We start from the raw sequence: 26,039 nt of genomic DNA, 5'->3' as shown, positions 1-26,039 counted from the left end.
AGTGTGTCTAAGTCTTTTAAAGACATGGGCAGTGATGAGATGTTGCACGAAATGAAGGTTTCAAGTTTACTCCAAATTTCAGTTCGATATTGGTGCTGGCTGATTCCATTGTTGTCATTTGTACCTAGAAGCTATTCTTTCAAATACTCAATTGCATCTCCTAGAATAGAGGCTCAATCCATCTTGGTGATCTTAGGAGCGACAGACTGAAGCATGTAAAGCCTATCATTGAGCTTCTTTCAGCACCTTCATTCGGCCATCAAATTCTTAGCAGGAAATCCCTTCTTCTTGCCCTTATCTCCACCACCATTACCATTTTTATTAACAGCAACAACATCCCCAGTGCCTCCTACAGAGGCCAAGCCATCTTCCCCAATCTGGTCAACCTTATAACTACTATCATTATTACCGCCAACATCATCCAAATCATACTGAACCCCAGACCCATCATTGCTTTCATCCACATCCTCCTCTTATTGCTTATTAGCACCCACTGACATCAATTCCCTCTTCCCTTACATATTGTTATTGCCATTGCTATTGGGGCTCTCTTCATCGAGCATTTCAATGCAAGGGGTCGTTGCACCTGGCCTGAGGGAAGTATGCTTGAGAGTAGCCTGATTCTGAAACAAAGTGGGTTGAGCACCCACTGGGGTGCAAATCTCAAGGGGTCTAAGCATCTTCGGGCTGCTAAAATTTAATGGCGCAGGGAGTCAAGGGCTAACAAGGCTACTTAAACCCAGAATATTGCTTAGATTATTATTGTTGTTGTTGGTGTTGTGATTATTGCTAGCAAACAATCCAGTGTCCGAGAGATTTAAGTTGCTCACAGGCATCATTCTGGGACTCAAACTGGAGGTACCACTACCACCCATCTTGCTGAGATTAGGCATCAGGGTAGCAGCGTTCGTGCGGGGACTCGAACCCGCGAAGCTGGGACTCAATTGCCTGAAAATTCCTCCCGATAGCCTCCCATATAAGTAGCTATTGTTGCTACTAGCATTGTTGCTACTCACCAACCCCTCGCAGGCTAACTCTTGGAAGGGACTCGAACCTGCAATGTCCGGGAGATGGGGAGCATGGTGATTGGTGGGCTCCAGTATTGTAGCAATAATGCTACAACTCCTGGAGCTTCCTGTCTCTTAATTTTATCAACCCGGTAGTTCGTACAAACTTGGAAGCGACGGTGCTGTATGCACAAGTACTAGCTCTTGTCGCAGCTGTCACTTGGTCAGCTGGCACAAGTCCGCCAGGGCTCAAGCCAACTTCTATAGGCTCACAGAAGAAGCTTTATCAATGATGGATGAAAGCTAACTCAAAGGAGAGTAGTCTAATTGCAGAAGGAAACTAAAAACCAATAAAGCATGGAAACCCTAGGAAACCCTAATTTGACTAGCTAGACCCTAACTATGCAAAACTGTGAATGAAACAACTACCAATAATGCCATTACTTGCAGTGAACTGAAATACATGCATCTAAGCTACTTGCATCTGAAAAGACATGTTTTTGTATTTTTTCATTAAGTGGTTGGATTTATTGTGATGATGCTTTTGATTAGGGTTTGGTTGTGCAGGAGCGATTGGGATGGAAGGAAAGCATGGGCAAGGTCAGGATGGCTAAGGGAGGTCCCAGAGGGTCTCCAGCATCAGTCCCCAGAAGCCTACCACGTTTGGATGCTCAGCAACCGAGTTTGCAGGTTTCTACAGGAAGTCTGCAGGGGATCCTACAAGAAACTCAGGGGTTTCTACAGGAAGTCTGTGCAATTCTACAGGATGTTTGGCCATGGAGGTTTTGGAAGATGGTGAAGTGTTGGAGTGGTGTGGAAGGATAGGTGAAATGGAGATGGAGCTGGTGATGGCTCAGGAGCAGAGAAATCAGATGGAGGAAGAGTGCATGCAGAGGTTTGATGATTGGAAGGATGGGATCAACGAAAGTGTAAGTAAATGGAGCTAAGTGAATAATGGATGAGTTGGAGGGTAAATGAGTTGGTCAGAGGCTGAGTAGGGCTTGAGGAGAGATCAAGATGAAGAAGAAGAAAGTGGAGTGATAAGGAGCAGCATGAAACAAATGACTTATGCACCAAAACGAGAAATTCATTAACCTATGATAACTGTGCCATGAAACCTATGAGCAGTAATGGAAAACCAAGAAACGAAACTTATGCGTGGAAATGGAATGTAGAAGTATGGTTCAATGTCAAAAATGCATGGATGTATTTTCAATGAAAATGTTTATGTTGCAGCTTGCATGGAAATGGGAAGAACTGCGTTTCTTTTTGGTGGTTGGTTATGGACTACACCCCAATCCCTAAGAGAGATGGCAGTGAGCCTTAACAACCTTTTTGCTGGAGCTCCAAGAGATTATATCTATCCTCTTATCGAACTTTAAGCAACTGAAAGCAAATCACCATAAACTAATCCTATCTAAGCTCATGAAAAAGACTAAATTAACAAACTGTAAATTCGAATTGCATGTGAAAGTAAACAAACTCAAAGTGCTGGAACGAAATGCAAACACATTACAACACCGAGGAGATCTATTGCTCTCAGGTTGGGCCCTAACCTGAGAGCTATAGCTCCCTTAGAAACTCAGAATGAGACCAAAATCTGACTGCCTTTATTCATAAACGAAAGTCTGATGACATGCCAAAATTGGCTTACAAAACCGAGCTGTAGCTCGCACTTCCAAATTACAAGAATAATACCAAGGTTCAAAAAGCTTCTATCCAAGGCTACGGCCACAGTATTTATGCAAAAACGTTCATCCAACAGGTGTCCTTGATTTTAGGAGCTCGGCTGTCCAACTGAAGTTTAAACTGCTGATCTTGTAGGACAGTCATAATTGTTGTTCCTGTAGAACAATTATAACTGTTGTTCCTGTAGAACAGCTGGTTGCTTCTAAGCTCGGTGGGGAGATGGATTGGAGCTCGGAGCTATGGTGGGAATCACGAGGAAGCTCCCCAAGACCGTGGACATCCTCTCCTAAAAACCAGCAGTGCCACCTCATTGTCTCCTTGTCTCCTTTCTCGTTGTCTTTTCTCCCTTTTAATGCCAAAAACCTGAAAGCATCATGCATTAGTCACGTGGATAGAATGTCTACCCTTCTTCCTACAGACAACACGAATAAACCAAGAAATGAATGCATAAGCAATAAAAAATGAATGGTTTGAGCAGAGCAAGTAGGCCAAATGAGCCCAAATTGTACCAAAAATTGGGGCTCATCATCACCCCCCAGCTAAACTATTTGCTCATCCTTGAGCAACTTTGCCCTGGCTCCTCGTCTTTGGCCGAGAACTAGAGCCCAGAGCATGCTTTTCCTTCCCTGTTTTTGGTGGTTCTGCCTTTTCTGCCGAGGGTGGCGCTTCTTCCTTTCCCGTTTTTGGCGGCCCTGCCTTTGCTGCCTCTGGTGGTGACGAAGGTGATGCTTCTTCCCCCTTTCCTATTTCCTTGAGTTGGGCTTCGGAAGGCGACTGGCCTATTTTTCGTGTCCAGGAAGTTATTTTTGGGCTCCCCTTTTCGGGGGTGGCTGATGTTTTAGAGGGGGTTCTTGCACTGGGTGAAGTAGGGACATCCCCTGAAATGGTTTGGCTGCTGGGTGGAGGCTGTGGCTTGCCCGTGGTCATCCTCTTGCTTCTCCTGGCTTCAGAGGGTAGAGGGGTCTCCCTCTCCCTTTTCTCCTTCGATTTTGGAGGTGTACTGAGGGCGGCCAGTGCCGCTGCTGCCTCCTTTTCAAGAATGCCAGCCTTCTCTTTCTTGTGTTTTGCTCTCTCAGAGCTCCTTGTAGAGGGCCCCTCCTTTTCAGATTTCGGGCTTCCTGTAGAAGACCCTGCTTTGCCCACTTCCAGGCCTCCTGTAGAAGATTCTTTCTTTCCCGCTTTTGGGCTTCCTGTAGAAGGCCCTCTCTCTGTCTTCAGACCTCCTGTAGGAGGCTGTGTCTCAATGACTTTCGGGCTTCTGGTAGAAGCCCCTTTTTCCAATTTCGGGCTTCCTGTATAAGCCCTTGCCTCTGTCTTCGGGCTTCCTGTAGAAGCCTATTTTTGCACTTTCGGGCTTCCTGTAGAAGCCTTTGTCTCCGTTTTTGGGCTTCCTGTAGAAGCCTGTTCTCCAACTATTTTCGGGCTTCCTGTAGAAGCCTTGGTCTTTGTTTTTGGGCTTCCTGTAGAAGCCTGCTTCTCACTGATCTTCGGGCTTCCTGTAGAAGCCTTTGTTTTTGTTTTTGGGCTTCCTGTAGAAGCCTGTTTTTCAATGATTCTCGGGCTTCCTGTAGAAGCCTTAGTTTGTGTTTTCGGGCTTCCTGTAGAAGCCTTTTTTTGCTTTCCTGTAGACACAGGTGTCTCCACTTCCGCTTGCTTGCCTGCTTGAGTTTTGCTTTTTCCTTTGGTTGCAAGTGTTGTTGAGGTGCTTGGGCTGACGTGGACCACCTCTGCTTTGTCCATTCTGCTCTTCATCCTCTTTTCCCTTGCTGACAGGATAGGTGTGCCACCCTTTTCTTTGTCCTCCTTTCCCTCATGCTTCTTCCTCTGTTCTCCCTTCTGTACTGTTGTTGGGGTTTCTTGGCCTTCTTCCCTCTGTTCCTCGGCCACTGCTTCGTGTTCCTCACTGCTGGAGGAACCCGTTTCTTCGATCAACATTTTAATATCCCCACCTTTTGTTAAATTCCGGAAGGATTCCCATGAGAGGGGGACCTTATATGAGTGCAATGCATCCTCCACAAGAAGCTTGATCAGCCCATGGTGGGCTATCTGATCTGGTATTCCCTCTCTCAGCTTTGTAGCACACTCCATTAGAGACTGCAGGAGGTAATAAGGGATGCTCAATTTTTGTTCTACAGGAAGGTCAATTCGGTGCCTCAACTCAGTGAGCAGCCGGAAGTGATATGCAAATACGATGCTGAAACGGCCTTCACAAGTAATATATTTCATGATTTGCAAACTGACTTCGTTCCAAGGTGGTTACAGGCTCGTTCTTCGCACCCCGTTTTTGTCCTCCGAGAATTCTTCCTCAGGTGGGAAGAATTCCTTCTTTGCCTGCTGACTCAGCTTTCTCTCCTCTTTATCCCACGAAAGACCCATAGGAAGTTCTGTGATCCGACTGATATGTTCTGGGGTGAGTTTGAGGCTTACACCTCGCAAGTTCACTGTGGCCAGTGTCTGAGATTTAGGCTTCAGAGCCTGCAAGAATTCTTCGGCCACTTCATCATCGTAACCCTGCAGCTTATCACAAAAAGGCATCCATTGTGCTCTGGTGAAGAGCTCTACCACTGTCGGGTTTCTCCTTAGTTTAGTTGAATCAGTGGGCTCCCGTCTTATAAACCTACACGGCATGATGAACACGGTCGTGTTAATTAAAGGTGGCAGATGCAAAAGAGATTTGGTCTATGAAGACAGAGCATGCACATACAAAATTTCAACACAGTCTACTTATACCACCATCCTGTAGAACGGTAGCAAAGGCATAGCAAACAACAATTCCACCAATATCTTTATGACCCGATTGTGGACGATTGGTCTTGCCACTTCTAATAACCAGCTACATTAAGAGTTCAGGGTTACCTCTTTAATTGGCCACCTTTTTCGTGAGGCACCCGCTTTCCTGTAGATGACTGTGTTCCTGTAGACTGCGTTCCTGTAGACTGCGTTCCTGTAGACTGCGTTCCTGTAGAACTGCGCTCCTGTAGAACTGCGTTCCTGTAGAACTGCGTTCCTGTAGAAGCCGTGCGCAATTCTCGAGGAGGACTGTAGTTGGCCGCGCTCGAGGTGTGCTTTACCGGCATTCTGGTAGCCAACAGCTCGGCGTATCAAAGTGTAGAGGAGATCATAATAGCCACCCGAGTTTGAAGTGTTGGATTATAAATGTATGCGCATGATCTAGCCGATTAGATTTTGAATCGGCGCAATCTGTGGCGCGGGGGATGAGCTGTCCCCGCCGGATCGTTGGGCGACGTCATCCATCATCCGCCTTCGTATTCGCTTGCTGCCGCATTCATTCCTACAGATTTGCCGCCGCCTTTTCCTGTTAAACTCATGCTCTGACGAGAGTGTTCTCACGTGCGTGCAGTTCATTCTCTTTGTCGTGGCCGCCACCCACACATCCAATTACACTTTAACTAGCCGACGTGGCCAGTCGACTGGCCATACGGCCGCTCAACCATTCAATTTTATGCCATGCAAACAATTTCAAAGTAAGATTCATGCGATTTGATGGAAGGAAGGGTTGAGACACTTACCTGCGTGGCTGCACACGATTTTTCCAGTTCTTGGACGATGGTGAGCGGATCTACCTGCTGCATGCGACTTACACAGACCCGGAGGCTCGTGGTTACAGGCTGCCGACGATGGAGTGGATGTTTTGCTTGCATGCGCCCGCGTTTCATTTCAGATGGCGGTGCTGTGAATGGTATCCACTCGAGCAGGTTGAACTGTTACAGGATTCCCGCGAGGGGTCTCGTAACAGTCCTTTCTCCTTGGGTGCATGCTGCACGATGGAGGTTCTGGCTTCTCGATCACGATCCCGGAGCTCTTGATGCATGTGGTATGAGATCCCAGCATTTGTTTAACTTTGGAAATGGCTTTCCTACGAGAACTCATCGATCTTCTTTGTTTGTGCAGGGATTTGGCCGCATGTCGACACAGATGGTGGAGCAAGGTGACAGCAATGTGCAAGGATGCTAACAGAGGCTTGCATGCATCCAAACCAATCCATAGTCGCGAAATCTCTTTTTAAGATGAATTCTGGCCGTCCAAAACTCCTACAGGAAGTTTCCTGTAGAACACAGAGCTTCCTGTAGAAAGTTCGGCCTTCCTGTAGAAAGTCTGCACTTTCCTGTAGAAAATCCGCGCCTTCCTGTAGAAAGACTGCGCCTTCCTGTAGAAAGACAACATCTTCCTGTAGAAAGACAGCATCTTCCTGTAGAAGATTCAAACCATGATAAAATTGCACATACCTTGAAAAAACATGGGTACTCTTGGAGGAGGTGCTTGTGAGCATGATAAGGACCCTTGGCTTTGAGTTGAAGGGCTTTCTCTTCTCCATGGAGCATCTGCAACCTGCATGCAATTTTTACCATATTTTGCTTATTGTGTTTTCTTTTTTTTCTTTTTTCTTTTTTTTTTGAAAGATAACAGGGGCGCCTCAAAGAGGTTTTCACCCGTGCCATCTGCCCTGAGCGCCTCAGAGAGGTTTTCACTCAAGGATCTTTTTCACCTTTTCTTTTTTTTTTTGAAAGACAATAGGGGCGCCTCAATGAGGTTTTCACCCCTACTACCTGCCTTGGGCGCCTCAGAGAGGTTTTCACCCAAGGATCTTTATTTATTTATTTATTTATTTATTTTTTTTTTTTTTTTTTTTTTTCAGATATTTTTCTTCAGGGTATGCCAGAGGCAGAGGCAGAACCCTTCTCTATGACCAATACAGATTTCTCTATAGTCTTGATGAACTCTTGTCTTGAGAGAGGTCTCCTGTATATCTTCAAACGATGCCCATTGACAAGCATGGGAATGGCTTCCTCATCAATGGTTCGAATGAGGACAGATCCATTGTCATGGCATTTCTCCACTGTATATGGTCCTAGCCATCTGGTTCTCAGCTTCCCCTTGATATCTTTGTATCTGGAATCATACAACAAAGCCCAATCTCCCGGATGAAATTGCTTGTCATGGAGATGTTGGTCATGCCACACCTTTCTCTGAAGTTGAACCACTTCTGAGTGAAGGAGGGCCTGCATTCGGTGCTCATCCAGGCCATTCAGCTGCAGCAGCCTTCCTTGTTGTGCATGGCTGAGATCTAGGTCCAGCTGAGCTGCCATCCTCAAGGTGTTGTATTCAAACTCAATGGACAGCAAAGCTCTCTTCCCATAGACCAGCTCATATGGTGTGAAGCCGGTGGTGGTCTTCCAAGTGGTGTTGTAAGCCCATGTGGCTTCAACCAGGCGATCTGCCCAGTCCTTTCTGCTACTGCTCACCACTTTAGTCAAGATCCCCTCTAATGCTCTATTGGTGACTTCCACCTGCCCATTTGCTTGAGGGTGATAAGGGGTGGAAGTCCTATGCTTGATCTTGTGATGAGCTAGGAGATCTTCAACCAGGTTGGAGGTGAACTGGCTCCCTTGATCGGTGACCAGCTCTCTTGGATAGCCAAACTTATAGAAGATGTTCTCTCTTAGGAACTCGGCCACATTTTCTTCTGTTGCTGCTTTGATTGCTTTGGTCTCGGCCCACTTTGTCAAATAGTCAGTACACACAATGATGTAAGTCCTTTGCCTCGAAGAGGGGTTGATTGGGCCCACAAAGTCCATGCCCCACTTCTCAAATGGCTCAAGAGTCACTTGAGGTTGGAGAGGCATCTCATCCCTTTGGGTCAGTTTCCCCATTCTTTGGCATTGGTCACACTGACTGACATATCTTCTGACATCTTGATGAAGTGTGGGCCAATAGTAGCCTACCTGCAGGATCTTGAAGGCAGTTCTCTTTGCTGCAAAATGTCCTCCACAAGGCCCATCATGACAAGTGAGGAGGATATCAAAGACTTCCTCCTCCCTTACACAACGCCTTAAGATCTGATCGGGGCCAAGCTTGAACAGATTGCCCCCGATCCAAGTGAATGAGGCACTTTTTCTGATGATTCTGCTCTTCTCTCTGGAAGATAGGTGTGGAGGGAACTGTGCTGAAACAAGATAGTTTGCTATATCAGCAAACCATGGAGAGAGTACTGAAATAGCAAACAGATGTTCATCAGGCATCTGATCGTCCACTGTTCCATCCTCATCTGCAGACAAATCCAATCTAGATAAAAAGTCAGCAACAACATTTTCTCTACCTGGTTTATCAACAATGGTTAAATCAAACTGCTGCAATAAAAGTAACCATCTAATAATACAAGCATTCACATCTGGTTTATTCATTAAATATCTAATAGCAGCATGGTCAGTATGTACAAAGGTCTGGTAACCAGTAATATAATGTCGGAACTTGTTCAATGCATGGACCACAGCCAAGAATTCTTTCTCGGTTACAGTGTAATTTAGCTCAGCTTTGGACAAGTTTTTGCTAACAAAGTAAATGGCATATGGAAGTTTCTGCTCAACTTTTCCTAAAGCTGCACCTATGGCTTTGTTCGAGGCATCAGTGTGGATGTGGAAAGGTAGGGCCCAGTTTGGACCTCTCAGGATTGGGGCTGACACCAACTTGTCCTTTAATTCATTTAAAGCCCTCTGACAATCGTCAGTCCAATTAAACTCCACATCTTTTGCCAACAGGCCAAACAATGGTGAGGCTAGCTTGCTGAAATCTTTAATGAATCTCCGGTAGTATCCTGCTAATCCAAAGAAACTCCGGACATCCCTGACCTTTTGAGGAGGTGGAACCCTCTTGATGAGAGCAATTTTGTTAGGATCCACCTGCAATCCTTGGCAAGAAATGGTATGGCCTAGCACGGTCCCTTCAGTCATTAGGAATTCACATTTTTCAGGACTAAGGGACAAGTTCATCTCGGTGCATTTGGTTAGGACTTTTCCCAGGTTGGACAATGCTTCCTGGAAGTTGGCCCCATAAGGAGTAAAGTCATCCATATAGATTTCTACTGCATCATGGACCAGCTCCGAGAAGATGCTCAAGACAGCTCTCTGAAAGGTAGCAGGAGCATTGCATAGCCCAAAGGGAAGGACTCGATAGGCAAAGGTACCCCAAGGACAAGTGAAGGTGGTCTTATCTTGGTCTTCCGGGCTGATTTGGATTTGATTGTACCCGCTAAACCCATCCAGGAAAGAGAAGAACTTCTTTCCTTCCAGTCCATCCAACACTTGATCTATGAAAGGTAGAGGGAAATGGTCCTTCTTGGTAGCTTTGTTCAGTTCTCGGTAGTCCACACAGATTCTCCATTTCCCATTTTTCTTGGGAACCAACACTAGAGGGGACACCCATTCACTATCTGAGATGGGGTAAATGAATCTGGCATCCAACAGTTTTTGCAATTCTTCCTTAACAATGTCCTTAAGGGCTGGATTCATTCTCCTCTGAGGTTGCCTAACCAGTTTACAATCCTCTTTGATGTATATATGATGGGTACAGACCGAAGGATGGACTCCTTTCATTTCCTTATAGCTCCAAGCGAAAGCATCAAGGTGGTTGGCCAACAGACTGCACAGCTCCTTTTCCTAAGAAGGAGATAGGGAGGAGCTGATCTTCAATGCTTTCTCAGGGCCGAACTCCACATTCTTGACTCTGGGAGTAACAGGGTTGGTTGTACAAAGATCCACTAAGGTGCCATCTTGGGCATCCTCCACCAATTTCTCTAAGGGTAGTGCACTAGAAGGTGGATTCTGGATCAAGGCCTCGATCAAGTCATCCTCGGTTGGGGGGTCTTTTCTAGTGGTATCTAAGGTGCACAGAGGTGCTGAGTACACCTCATCTTCCTCCCCTTCTTCCAACCAGAGTGGTAAGTCATGCTCCAAGGAGGGTTGGGCAGGAGGGTATAGGACTAGCTGCTTGGACATGGGACCATTTTTGATGGTCATGTTTCCTGCACGACAACTTATGTAAGCATCTGCAGTAGCTAACCAAGGCCTTCCCAAAATGAGAGGATATCCAGTAAGCTTGGCCTTTGGTTGCAGAACCAGGAAGTCTGCAGGGTATTCCCAAGAGTCAATAGAGACCAAGACATCCTCCACAATCCCTTCGGGATTCACGGTGGAGCGATCTGCTAATTGCAGTACTGTCGAGGTCTTCCTCAAGGAACCTTGAAGATTAAGCTTAAGCATGGTATCCCTGGTCATCACATTAATGGAAGCCCCCAGATCAATCAAGGTGTGAGGTATAATAGTGCCATTGATGTGAACATCTACTACAGGACTTCCAGGATCTAGGTACTTTGGGCAGATGACTTGTCCTAACATAAGGTCAGACAGTTGTCTTATGACATTGATAGTTGAGGCATCTTTCTTCCGTCTGCCTGGGTGTTTGAAACACTTCTCCTTAACCAGCTTGTTGTATATTGGCACATCCTTGATGGCTTAGAGAAGTGGTATTTTTACACACAACTGCTTGAGCTCACCCAAAAGCTCTTCCTCCTCTGGGTTGGGTTGTGTGGTGGCTGTTAGTCTCTCAGGAAAGGGTGGAATAGCCTTTGGTTCACTTTCCTGTTTATCTTCCTCATCCTCTGGGGGAGGAGGTTGGCGATCTGGTAGAGTCTTTCCAGATCGAAGATTGATCTCCTGGATCTCCACAGCATAGGTAGGGCATGAGGTTTCCCCAGTGTATACCTGCTGGGCCTGTCTATTGTTGGGGTTCGGGTTCGGTTGAGCAGGCATTTGAGGCTGCCTTGGAGGAGCAGGAGGCAATGGCTGAGGTTGAACTGGTGGTGGAGGCAAGATGGCAGGAGGAGTGTTGTATTGGGGCCTCCACCCCGACTGAGGTGCATTCCATTGAGGCTGTGGCTGGGCATGTGAGTGGTATGAATGAGAAGTAGGTTGAGAGGGGTACTGAGGTGGATAAGACCATGGAGGAGGCATGGACCATGAAGGATGAGCAGGGGGACCCCAGGAAGGCATAGGGGTCGATTGGTTGGGGTTGTAGTAAGCTTGAGATGCCCCTTGCATCCCCTGCTGATAAGGTCTAGATCCCTATGGCCTCCTTTGGTTGAGGTAATAGAGAGGCTCTGTGGGAGCTTCTGTCCCTTGGTACATGGCTTTAAACCCAGGTAAGGTTGGACACTGATTTGTGGGATGGTCCTCCTCACAAACGAAACACACTTCAACCGAATGCAATGGACATTCGTTCTTAGGGTGCCTCCTTGTGCACCTAGGGTAGAAGACAGCCAAGGCTCTCTCAGCCTCTTCTTTCTTTTGCTGAATCCTGAATGTGTCAAGCTGCATGGCAATGGTTTGTCTCACCTCACTCTTAAGATCTTCTAATTGATTTGCGAGTTCATGTTTGGAGAAAGGGACACTAGTTGAGAGGTGGTTTCCTCTACCTCGTTTCCGAGCTGCCCTGGAGTGGTTTCTAAACACTGTCTTGATGTCCTCATAAGGCAGTTGGTAAATTTCCCCCCAGCTAACATGTGAAGGGTATCTAACAGGTCTTCAGGGACTCCTCGGAGCAAGACCAACTTGAGGGATTCAGGGTCAAGTGTGCACCTGGCCCGCTTATAGCTTAGTTGGAACCTCTCCTCATAATCCTCTAAGGACTCATCATTTCCCATGGACATCCGAAAGATTTCCCCCTTTGTTTCCTTGGACCTACAGTAATCCCGGTACTTGGTGTTGAAAGCTTGCTGCATCTGAGCCCAAGTGGTGATACTATTCCCAAGTAAACCCATGAACCAGTGTAGTGCTGCATCCTTGAGAGTGGAAGGGAAAAGTTTCAACTTTTGCTCATCTTCAGTATAGTCATAGGTTCTACAAAGGACAACAAACTCAAACAGGAAGGTATCTGGATCTTCAGTGGTCAACCCATGGAAGTGAGGTAAGGCGGAGGGGCTAATGTTTTTCATTTTCATCTCTCCATTGGTCTCTCGGATGGGGAAGGCACCTTCTATTCTCTCATCTTCCATCTTCTCTTCTATTGTCAGCCATAGCTTCAGATGGATTGGTCTCTAACTCTTCTTCTACTATAGGGTCTTTGGATATCTCAGGTTGTTCACCTATAGGTTCTTCTGGGTCACTGTCACCAAAGAAGAGAGAAGGGTGACTCAGTGATGTGGTGGGGGTGTTTGGTAGGAATTTGCCTGATCTATCTCGGTTCCTACGAGGCATGAAATGGAAAAGACTTTCTTTTTCTTTTTGATTGCTTTTGCTTTGCTTTTCTTTTGGTACCTGCAAAACTGAGACAGATTGATCTACAACTAACTATGAAAGATGCAAAATTAACTGAAAGCAGGAAAGAACTAATCTACTTTGCTCAAATGAAATTGCAGAAAGGAAATGCTAATCTATGAAAGCAGGAAATGCTAATCTATGAAAGCAGGAAATGCTAATCTATGAAAGCAGGAAATGTCTATGCTACTTTTGCAGAATGGAAATGAAGTAAACTACTTAACAGAAGGCAAGAGTAAGGAAGTAGAAGAAAAGCAACAATTACTAATACTCTGACGCTTCCCCGGCAACGACGCCAAAAAGATGGTGGGCTCCAGTATTGTAGCAATAATGCTACAACTCCTGAAGCTTCCTGTCTCTTAATTTTATCAACCCGGTAGTTCATACAAACTTGGAAGCGACGGTGCTGTATGCACAAGTACTAGCTCTTGTCGCAGCTGTCACTTGGTCAGCTGGCACAAGTCCACCAGGGCTCAAGCCAACTTCTATAGGCTCACAGAAGAAGCTTTATCAATGATGGACGAAAGCTAACTCAAAGAAGACTAGTCTAATTGCAGAAGGAAACTAAAAACCAATAAAGCATGGAAACCCTAGGAAACCCTAATTTGACTAGCTAGACCCTAACTATGCAAAACTGTGAATGAAACAACTACCAATAATGCCATTACTTGCAGTGAACTGAAATACATGCATCTAAGCTACTTGCATCTGAAAAGACATGTTTTTGTATTTTTTCATTAAGTGGTTGGATTTATTGTGATGATGCTTTTGATTAGGGTTTGGTTGTGCAGGAGCGATTGGGATGGAAGGAAAGCATGTGCAAGGTCATGATGGCTAAGGGAGGTCCCAGAGGGTCTCCAGCATCAGTCCCCAGAAGTCTACCACGTTTGGATGCTCAGCAACCGAGTTTGCAGGTTTCTACAGGAAGTCTGCAGGGGATCCTACAGGAAACTCAGGGGTTTCTACAGGAAGTTTGTGCAATTCTACAGGATGTTTGGCCGTGGAGGTTTTGGAAGATGGTGAAGTGTTGGAGTGGTGTGGAAGGATAGGTGAGATGGAGATGGAGCTGGTGATGGCTCAGGAGCAAAGAAATCAGATGGAGGAAGAGTGCATGCAGAGGTTTGATGATTGGAAGGATGGGATCAACGAAAGTGTAAGTAAATGGAGCTAAGTGAATAATGGATGAGTTGGAGGGTAAATGAGTTGGTCAGAGGCCGAGTAGGGCTTGAGGAGAGATCAAGATGAAGAAGAAGAAAGTGGAGTGATAAGGAGCAGCATGAAACAAATGACTTATGCACCAAAACGAGAAATTCATTAACCTATGATAACTGTGCCATGAAACCTATGAGCAGTAATGGAAAACCAAGAAACGAAACTTATGCGTGGAAATGGAATGTAGAAGTATGGTTCAATGTCAAAAATGCATGGATGGATTTTCAATGAAAATGTTTATGTTGCAGCTTGCATGGAAATGGGAAGAACTGCGTTTCCTTTTGGTGGTTGGTTATGGACTGCACCCCAATCCCTAAGAGAGATGGCAGTGAGCCTTAACAACCTTTTTGCTGGAGCTCCAAGAGATTATATCTATCCTCCTATCGAACTTTAAGCAACTGAAAGCAAATCACCATAAACTAATCCTATCTAAGCTCATGAAAAAGACTAAATTAACAAACTGTAAATTCGAATTGCATGTGAATGTAAACAAACTCAAAGTGCTGGAACAAAATGCAAACACATTACAACACCGAGGAGATCTATTGCTCTCAGGTTGGGCCCTAACCTGAGATCTATAGCTCCCTTAGAAACTCAGAATGAGACCAAAATCTGACTGCCTTTATTCATAAACGGAAGTCTGATGACATGCCAAAATTGGCTTACAAAACCAAGTTGTAGCTCGTACTTCCAAATTACAAGAATAATACCAAGGTTCAAAAAGCTTCTATCCAAGGCTACGGCCGCAGTATTTATGAAAAAACGTTCATCCAACAGGTGTCCTTGATTTTAGGAGCTCGACTGTCCAACTGAAGTTTAAACTGCTGATCCTGTAGGACAGTCATAATTGTTGTTCCTGTAGAACAGTTATAACTGTTGTTCCTGTAGAACAGCTGGCTGCTTCTAAGCTCGGTGGGGAGATGGATTGGAGCTCGGAGCTATGGTGGGAATCACGAGGAAGGTCCCCAAGACCGTGGACATCCTCTCCTAAAAACCAGCAGTGCCACCTCATTGTCTCATTGTCTCCTTTCTCGTTGTCTTTTCTCCCTTTTAATGCCAAAAACCTGAAAGCATCATGCATTAGTCACGTGGATAGAATGTCTACCCTTCTTCCTACAAACAACACGAATAAACCAAGAAATGAATGCATAAGCAATAAAAAATGAATGGTTTGAGCAGAGCAAGTAGGCCAAATGAGCCCAAATTGTACCAAAAATTGGGGCTCATCAGTGATGATGAAGATGATGCTGATGATGGTGGCTCCCCCCAGCTAGAAAATATTGGACTTGCAAAGGGTCTAGGCTGAAAATCAAAGTCGGCGACGATGAACAAGAATTCATGGCGTGTTGTAATAGCATATTGGGAGGCTCGGGATTCGAATTGACTAGAGATGAATAGCATCAAAATCCTTCATATCTATATTGAAATAAGGGCCCTCAGGATGGCTGTTAGTATTTATTCATACTGGCAGTAGTTATATCGTTATTGTTAGTATTGCTGTGAGAAGTAAACCATTCTTCCGCGTCCAGCATTGCCTTGAATGTTGTTAAATTCAAATTCCTGTCATTGTTGCAGTGGAGGTATGTGGCATCTTCCAGAACCCACATGCTACCATTCACATTCATTCTCGACAACATTTTTATCCCCGATTAATCCTCAATGCTGTCAATCTATATCTATATATATAACTCACTAGTTTTCTATATATCGATTAATTATGGCGACAGCTGCCATAGATGATTTAGCTTTTATATGCGAGAAGCGATTAGTATGAAGCTTTTGGATGCATATTCCAGTGAAATCTAATGACTCTTAACCATTTCTAGTCCCTAGGATTTGATCCTACGCCATCTAAAGAGCTGGAAAGCCCGTTTATTCTACTCAGAACTCGCTCGGCTAATTCTGTATATGAGGAAATATTGGCCTTGATACAACTAGCAGGAAAAACAGAATAAGAGGATAAGGAATAGCCATGCTTCCCATGGTTTCTGACGCCGAAGAGACAATAGTGAAGTCCTCATTTCCTGGCTCTATAAGGGCACCATTTCCTGGAGACACCTTTTGGACCTCTGAATCTAACCATCCTCTTTTGGTCTTCAAGACAAACCTGTAGCAAGCATTGGGTATGTAACTTCCAGAAATGCCAATATCAGTTACGGAAATGCATAAGCTAAAATGTTGTATCAAGTTATCAACAATTGCTATGAACATACTTACATGGTGAGAGATTGGTAGTTTTAATGTATGACTCATTTAAATTGTTATACTAAAGTAGTTGGCCGAGCTCAACATAGACTTCACATAGTTTAATGGATTGTGTGTAAGCACGGGGCTCAAATCTATATGCAAGGTTGTCACTAATGGGAAGTATAAATTGCGGGTTTAGTGGACTTGGGTCCAGATTTTGAACCTGGCTCTGATACCATGTATAATAGCCCTATCCTAGGGTCTTTTAATAGAGTTATTTCTCTAGAATTTAAATGCAATAAGAGGCAATAATTTACTTTCTTACAAGACTTTTAAACAATGAAAATTTCACCATTTACGTTCCAATCCTTATAGTGAACGTTTCATTTTAATAAATTTACATGAGTAATCTATAGAGGAATACCTATACCGGTGGCTGATGGAGATGCCTTTGAGCTGCTACTCCTACTGAACTCTCCTCTTAACTAACCCAACTGGATTTACCTCTCAGCCAACTAGGAAATAATTCCTAGCCTAGGAAACCTCCATAGGTTCCCTAGCCCTCTGAGCCCAAGTCCAACCAGATGTAGTGTGTGTATCCAAGATGAATGATCCAGACCAAGATGAACAATATTTCCCTTGTCTCAACAACCCAAGAAACCTCAACAGGTTCCTAAGGTCTCCAAAAATCGCAACAAATCCTAAAATCACCACCAACCCCAAAATCATAAGAAAGACTCCACCTACACCTTTTCTCCCTTCCTCATTCCCTTTTTATACCCTCCCTCTCTTCTCCATCTCAACCACCTCTCATTAATGTCATTAACTTCTCATCCATCCTTACAGTTGACTTCTCTTCTCCCAAGTAAATTTGGGAGTATATTTGGAAATGTGACATGAATATAAAATTGGGAAATTAATGGGAGAGGACCATGTCTTCTCCCAAGTAAATCTGAAAGTACATTTGGGAATGTGAGATATATATATATATATATATATATATATATATATATATATATATATATGGAGAGGACTATGTCTTCTCCCAAGTAAATGTGAGGGTACATTGGGGAATGTGAGATGTAATTAAATGGAGAGGACCATGTCTTATCCCTAGTAAATGTGAGGGTACATTGGGGAATGTGAGATGAATATATATATTATTTGAAATAATGGAAGGAGACCATATCTACCTAAGATTCAATTTGAGAAGATAAATTGGGAATTTGAATAATAGAAATCATGAATTTTATATTTGACCAATATTTCTCCATATTTTCAGATAATGTAAACATTAATAAAATTTGCAGGAGAAGATTTAAGTGGGGCATTACAGAGTTACTAGTCTTCGAAGCCTTGGTTGCACAAACTCTATGGAAGCACTTGGTGGGTTAAGTTACTAGTACTAGAAGCCCTAGTTGGACCCGACAATAGATATGGGTTGAGTTACTAGTCCTAAAATATTTGGTTGGAACAAATGCTCTGGAGCCTTAGAAAAATTAGGTAGAGACCAATATGGTGATGGTTAGTGATGTCTGACCATGAGGTGGAATCACTAGTTGAGGGTTGAGGTGATTTGGCCTCTGGAAGCCCTGGTTTGGTTTTGATTGATTTGTTATATCAGATCCCACTTTCATGCTTGGAATATGACACAGGGGTGACTAGCTAAAATAAAGATTTGGTTCAGCCTAGTGTATGGTTGGGTGGTTCGTGGAAGTCCCATACCTGGTCGACTTATGAAATCATCAATAATAGCTCTTTATCCTTGGTATTTTATGGGTAAATATACTCATTTATATGTGGCTTATATGGCTATTATATCCTTGATATTTTTTTTGTTACATGTTGGTTATGAGTGAGTTTTAAGATAGTGGTAATGTATGGCTCCAATCATGTTTTGGTTAATCACTGAATATACAATGATGATGGTAATGTAGTTATTTTGATGAGGCATCAATGATTCTTAGTGATTCTCAGATAAATGTGAAACCCCTATGCTTAGGTATGTTGTTTTAACCTGTAGAATGCATATTTGTGACATGTTTGACAAAATTCTTGTCATGCCTACTAGGGGTCCAGTCAATTCCTTGTTCAAGTATTTTCATTTGTATCATTTTTTTGATGTTACTCTTCATTTGTGGAACTTTCATGGAGTTCTGGGTAGTGACATGAGTCTAGGCCCTTAAAAAGTGTTTCAAAATCCAAAGTTGTTGGCACAAAACTACCTCAAAAAGTCCTTAGTCGCAGACATGCATTGCAGTGGGAGTGAATAGAGGTTCTCAGTCACATCCATGCCCATGTCAATGGAGCAACTAAGGCTTTGATGTAGAAAAATGACAGTTTGTCTCAGGGGCTGGTCACTTGGATGGGTGGATGGCTCTTGGGGGTTTTGTTGCATGTGTAGATGGTAAGGTTGGTTTTGTTATGTCTATTTCACTTCCTTAACTAATATATAGGGAGTTGAATCATATCATAGTAATACCCTAGTTGGCCGGTTACTTGGGTAGATGTGGGAGGAGGGTGTTACAGAGTGGTACAGAGCATGGTTCCGTTCTCCTTGGGTGATGTTTGGCTTCTATTCCCCTTGGATGAGTGTGTTGTCATATGTACATGTCGGTTACATATAGGTCCTTTTGCTTGTGATATATGTTCTTGTTGAATATGCATGGCATTGGTCATGGTTGTAGTGGTGTCGACATGTGAAAGTTGATGGTGCCATTGTTGAATGTATTTGTTGTGAGTGCATGTCAATCGTGCATCAGTTATGTATGTCAGTGTTTATATGTTGTTATGCATAATTTGACTAGATGATGGTCATTGTGCATGAAGTCATGGTATATGGTCAACGTAGTCATACATTGATAACTGGATAATGGCTGAAAATATGCTCTCTCTCTCTCTCTCTCTCTCTCTCTCTCTCTCTCTCTCTAGATATATATATATATATATATATATATATATCTATTTGCGCTAATCTGGTCAGCCTTGCAGACGAGATATCCTCCCCAAACTATAGTAAGGTACACCGGTTTGGTTATGATTTCGTTTAGTTGTCATAATATACCTTGTGAGAAGAAGAGGTCAAAGATGACTAGCAGGATCGTAGACTACAAAGATTCTCCTTATGAATCAAATAAGCAGGATAGTGTTGGGCACTCTTTTTACTTAACCGACACATTGAGGAGTTTGAAGGAGGAAATAAGGAGTTGTGAAGCAGATAATGACAAAATCATACAAGTAAAGGAGAAACAAGAAGAATTCAATGCAGCAATTCTTCAGACTTTGCCAGAATTGTAGAGACAAGGACCACTTCGGATCAACTATGGACAAGAGGATATGATTAATGGGTCCTATGGAAGTAGACCCCATAGTGGGCATAGGTCAGATAGAGATGAAACGATTAGGGATGGCAGGTTCTTGGATACTCTGGACAGGAGGGGTGATGGACACAAGTACTATTCTAGTTATGGTTCTGACAAGTATCATGGTCATCATCATTATCATCCTTACAGGAGGAGTGATAGGGGATATTTTCCAGATGAGTTCAAGAAAGAAAAGCCACCTACATTCGATGGGGAAATGAAGAAAACACAGGATGCAGAAGCATGGTTTCTTGGAATGAATAAGTTCTTCAAATTGCATGATTACTTAGAGAACATGAAGGTCAAAATAGCTACATTCAGTCTTAAAGATACAACAAATATTTGGTGGGAAGATGTAAAGAATGTTAGATATATTTATGAGGAGGAGTTGACTTAAGAGTGAATTTGATAGACTATTCAAGAAGAAGATTCTATTAGAGAGGTATTATGATGATAGGGAAAAAGAGCTTTATGAGCTAAAGATGGGCTCTATTACTAATGAGGAATATGCTAGAATATTTCTGGAGTTGTTGAGATATGTGTCTTACCTCAAGGAGTAGAAGGCCAAGATTACGAGATTCATCAGTGGGTTATCGATAGCATTCAAAAACAAGATTGAGTTTAATGAGCCTAGATCATTGGAGGAGGCCATCCAGAAGCTAAAGCATTGTTATGAGAAATCAAAGCATAGATCTGAGACTAAACTAGATTGGAAAGGTAATTCAAGGAATAAATGGAAATGGGATAAGAAGCAAGAAAGGAATTAGGACACAAGTAACAAAGAGAATGCAACACTGAACAAGAAGTTCAATGCATGTGACAAAGGGCAGGGATTTAAGTTTAAGGAGAAGAAAAAGGGTGTAGTTTGGAGGCCTATACAGTGTTGGAATTATAATTAAACTTTTAGAATTTGTTGTTAAATGATCGCCTCCAAATGTTCAATTCTCATGAATTTTTGGGGAGGGGGATCTTTTGGTGTATTAAACGGGGAAAGGGGACATAAGGGTAGGATGATGGGTAGAAGTGATAGGTTTGAACATGGTTTACTAAGATCTATAATCCTAACATTAGATAATGAGAAGGTTCCTTAGGGCCTTATGGCATAGGGGTTAGAGGGCCTAGAGGGAAGGCAAAGGGAGCAATTAATAGGGTAACCCCCAATAGTTGTGATAAGAGGATTAGGGTCCACATTATCACAACCCATAAGCACTTAACCCATAACCACTAAAGTCCCTATCCCCTTAACCCCTACACTCATAACTAATAACATATTAACCCCTTGATCCCTTAAACCCCAAGCCATTAATCCCTGAACCCCTAACCCCTAACTCCTAACTTAGAATCCTTGAACCCCGTAAACCCTAATCCATTATCCTCTTAAACCTTGACCCTTAACCCTTAATCCCTAACCCCTATACTCATTAATCCCTAATCCCTTTCTTGGATGGTTACATGCCACAATGCTTTGGTGATATCGAACATTCTTTAGTCTTGATGTGATTTCATTTTCTTCGAATGCTACAACCCCCAAACATTCTAATCCCATGTTTTCACCATGCATTGTCTATATATGTTGACCTTGTTCAACGTTTAAGGCATATCTAAAACCAAATTACTCGCAATCAATCACCAATCACCATGAAATTAACAATTTTCGCGTCCATTATCAACTATCAATTCATCAACTATTGGCTATGATACCAAAAGAGATTGAGGGCTAGAGTTAGACAACAAAAATCTAGTAAATAAAAGAGAATAAAATGATCTCGTCCATCCATAGTATAACTTAATAGATCTAGATAACCATATAGTAAAACTAATTTCACATGTAATCACACAATAATTTATAGGAACACGAGCTAGGAGTTGTGCCCATTCAATGAAACTACAAATTTCTTTTCTAACCATTCCCATTGCTACATTCTCATGATAAAGGGATTTATTTATACATTATGAGACAATCAGATCCAAAACTCTCGAGATAAATTCAAATCCCCTAAAAATCAAACAACATCCTAACTTCTACCTAAAATTGCTAAAATTTCCTATCCTAAAGATGCAATTAGAAATTCTACATAATTATAGGGCAACAAGGAAACCAACTTCCTCTTCTAGAAATATCTAAGACCTTCTCGAGGACAAATACAATTTTTGAAATAAATTGTTGAAATTATGCTCTTGCATCAATAGCTACCAATGTATCCTCGTAGGCCACCCCCTTTAGCAATAGTAATACCAATGTCGGGGAGCTCCTTACATAATTATCTCTTATATCCTTCCAGACATGACAATTTTTAGTAAAATGGATGTTCACCCTACAAGATTCTATCCTCATGGCATAAGATAAGGCACCCCTCTATGTCACCCACGACTATTAAATTAATGGTACACTATTAAAGAGAAACAAACTTTGAATGGATCATTCTTTGTGTTGAGTTTCATGGATAGTATAGGAGAGTTTGTTGATCAAGTTTTGTAATTTTTCATCATACTCCTCAGAACTTTCTCCAACCATTTTCTTAATGTCCTTCAACTTAGTGATTTTTTGTTGTTCAATGTTTAGCCTCTAGATCTTAGCTATAAATACCACATTTAATTCGTCCAAGACCTTAGCTACACCATAGGGATAAATCTATATGAACTTCATGCACCATTAGAGAAGTTTCCCCCACAATGTGGTTAGGAACTTTATCAATTAGAAACTAGCACTACAATCCTTTTCACCTTCCAGATGAATCTACATAAGAACCAATGTGGTTTTTCATCACCATCACCCTTCACAAAGTTCTTGGAACTATTATAACCATATTGTTAGTTGGATTGTTCACCAAGAGTAAACCTTATGGACATGTTTGAATAATTAGGCCTACTCCCCCACTTGAAATAAAATTCAAACATAACATATGCCACTTCTACTTGTATTCCTACCTTCATTTTTTTTCTAGTACTACTATATCCCAAACTACTAAGAAAAGGTGATTTCAATTCAAAAGTAGAATAAAAAGTTGGGATTACCACTGGAATTTTAAAATTCATAGGGTGGTTGGTTTGGATTGGATCCACTTTTCTTAGGCTATATCATTTCTACTACTTGACCTTCCTCTAGCTCAAGAAATTAGAACACATTACTAAGTGTTTCTTCCTCTTCTTTCTTTGTGAAGATATATCTCTCCATAGGCTAATCAATACCTTACAAATCGAGGCTTCCTTTCAGACAATCATGATCCATCTAACTAAATGTGCTCATCTCCTTGTGCAATCACTTCTTTTTTTCTCTTCCAAATTTCTAGACATATTATCCCCACCTATTCTTCTCTTCAAGCTCTTTCCAATTATTAAATCCCCTTATTTGAACAAATCTTTGGTATTCTCTTGACACATTTGAAACCTTTTGAACTCTTTTACCGGTGCCTCTATGTTTCCATCCTCACTAATACTCATTTTCATTACCATAGTGTTGTGATTAATCCCCTTCATTCTATTCATCCACCACTTATTAATTATTTCATTTTGATTAAAATCCTATTTCCCCCTCTTTAATGCACATGCTTCCTCCATGGCACCTTATTCCCTTAGTTATTCAATATCAGTCAATCCATTTTAGGTCACCTCTGAGCATTAGTGCTTACACTTCCATGGTTGGAGAACTAAAAGAAACATAATCCTCTTCCACCACAAAATTACTTATCCATGTCACAATCTCCTTAACCAACCTTTTATGAGTTCCTTTCTTGAACTACTCCTCTTCTCTTGATTTTAAATAACTTGTTAAACTTTACTACAATCTCAATATTATAACTCTATATGGTAATTAACCCAAATATCTTTTGCTCCTGAGACTTTCTGATTGAACTTGTACAAAAAAATCAAATAATGGAAATTCCATTAGATCTCTCTTCTTATAATCCAAGCCTCTACCATGGGTGACAAATCAAGATCATCAAGTTCCATGTCCTCTAGGGCATCTTTCTCAGCTATGTTTTCCACTTGTGTTATGATTGCTTCATTAGGCGAGGGTCTTTCCTTATTTTCCATATTATATAGGAGACATGGGGTACAACTATATTTTACATGCTGATCAATGTTATGCCAAAGCTAAGTTATGTACCTTTCAAATCCCTAATTTGCAGACTATCTTCATTGTTCATCTTTGTCCTGATATATCTCTAAAACTTGTGCCTTTCTAAATTTTAAATTCCCTTATTTTCTCCTTCATCAATCTTGTGAATGTCGATTTGATGTCAATTTTATATTGGTTAACTTATTTTTAATGGGAATATAATGAAAAAACTACTACAAAAAAGACATTTAGGAGTGTTTTAGGCTTGTGAAAGTCTTGTCAAAATCGTCTCTAAAAGGTTTTTAGGGATTTAGTGGTGGTTTTTGAAAACTCCTTGGAAAATCACAAAAAATGAATCTTTTTTGGGGGGGGAGGGAGCACTAGATACATATAATATAAGAATATCTCACATAGTTGTTTTTCAACATCTCACCACCACATACAAGATCAAATCAATAAACATCAGTTGCCATTATATTCATCTAATTTAAAAAAAACTAATATACTCCTTTTGCACCATTTACAGGATCAAACACACAACTATATAAGCTACATACATGAAATAACAATGCTCAAATAATCAAGAACTTTTAACTTTTCCTTATTATAATGTATTTCTGCATTAGTTTTATCATGCCAAATAATAATTTTGTTAAATATCAATAATGCTAACAAAATTATTTCCAAACAATAACAAACACAAGAAATAACATACTAAGCCAATATAGATTCGCCACTTGACCTTCCATATAGGCCAACAATGACAATTATATTCTTTTAATGGCCAAAAGCTACAAGAAATTGCAATCCCTCATGCAAGTGAAATTGAGGGAAAGACCAAAGATAAAATATCTCAGGAGGACTCTTGCATAATGTATGTCCAATGCTCATATTTGATTATTATTACATTTGATGTTGATATTTGATTATTATCACATTTGATGTTTGAGATTACCTTGAACAAACAACACAACTATACAATGATATTAATTTTAAAAAATAAAGCTTGAATTATCACCTTTCTTTAAGATGAAAGATGTTTGTATTTTAAGGCTTTGTTTTGGTTGGGTTGTTTTATTTTTATTTTGTATGGAAGGTGATAATATGAATTTTTCATCGCCCAACAATAGGAATGTACCTATGTTCTCTCGATCCAAAACCAAATTCGTCGTCTTCCCTAGATACTGTCAGTGAATAATTCTCAATGATCTATGTATCATCCAACCAAGACTTTGATTGTTTTTCTTGTGGCACAAAGTAGGGTTTCCAAGTTGGACTTCGACGTTTTTTCCTGTGGCACAGAGTAGGGTTTCTAGGTTGGACTTCGATTGTTTTCCTGTGGCACAGAGTAGGGTTTCCAAGTTGGACTTTGGTTGTTTTTTCTATGGCACAGAGCAAGGTTTCCAGGTTTACAACTATGATCCATTCAAAGAAACCTTTAGAAGGGACTTCAACAATGGTGGTATTGTTGTTGTTGAGATGTTATTATGATGTAATATTTTGGCTCCCATGGGCAGGGTTTCGAATCCCCAGTACCCACCCAATAAGGTCATGATCTCGAATGATCATTAGAGCCACTATATTAGGGAATTATCCTTTAGGTCTACGGTTCGAGCCATGAAGCTAATATGAGATCAGATTGTGGTGGTGTTGGATCACAAGATTTTGTGTATAATTTTGTGGATTTGAAGTTGATGAATCATGTTGAGATGATAGAAAACCATAAGGATTTGTGTGTTGTTTCTCATGCTCCCAATAGCTTCATGTTGGCCTTCTTAGGCTTGTACCATGAGTAGATGAGGGTCGAGCATTATGGCCTCAAGAGGACCAGATTCATAATTTCCCATGACTCTCGCATCACATGCTTTGTGATCACCCTTGATGGCAGCCTCCTTGTGGTTGCTAGTATAAAGGGGACTCTTATAAGGATCTTCAACACCCTCAATGCCACTCGCGTACAAGAGGTTCGGCTTGCATCTCTACCTATTATGTTTGAAACATTTATATTGGTTGTTAAATCCCCATCAATCCTTAGTTAAAGACTCATGCTTTGAAACATTGACCTTAAAAGAAAGCTTCTTTCGTAGACAACAGTTAATCAGGATGGCCATATTAATGTTCTTATGTATTATATCTAATTTATTGATCAATTGAGGAATTGTTCCATGCCTAAGTACTGATAGGTGAAAGTTGTGAACATTATTATAGGGTTTTGAGTCACTGTTGGTTAGTAATGTAGGTTGGCTAAACTACTATTAAAACACCATTAGGCTTATTCGTGGCTATTTCTATGCTCTTTCGGGAATTTCTGTTAAGAGAAGAAGTAAATTTCCTGTACATTTCAGCCCATGTGAAGGTGTTTGAACATAATTTTCTTGAAAATAATCTTGTAGTAGATACAATTTGGTGAAGC

General features: G+C 41.8%; 2 pseudogenes; one reads left to right on the top strand and one right to left on the bottom strand.

Moving 5' to 3' along the window:
* Positions 1 to 248: 248 nt before the first annotated feature.
* On the bottom strand, positions 249 to 15,654 carry LOC149243115 (transcription factor ICE1-like; annotated as a pseudogene).
* An 80-nt stretch (positions 15,655 to 15,734) lies between these two features.
* On the top strand, positions 15,735 to 25,665 carry LOC149243114 (autophagy-related protein 18a pseudogene; annotated as a pseudogene).
* The last annotated feature ends 374 nt before the right edge of the window (positions 25,666 to 26,039 follow it).

The sequence above is a fragment of the Pinus tabuliformis genome, chromosome 8 (assembly GCF_031772625.1).
Source record: "Pinus tabuliformis cultivar Carrire ecotype Pingquan chromosome 8, CPIR1, whole genome shotgun sequence".
Taxonomy (NCBI): Eukaryota; Viridiplantae; Streptophyta; class Pinopsida; order Pinales; family Pinaceae; genus Pinus; species Pinus tabuliformis.
Note: the sequence above shows the minus strand (reverse complement) of the source record. Positions and strands in the feature narration are given on the sequence as shown.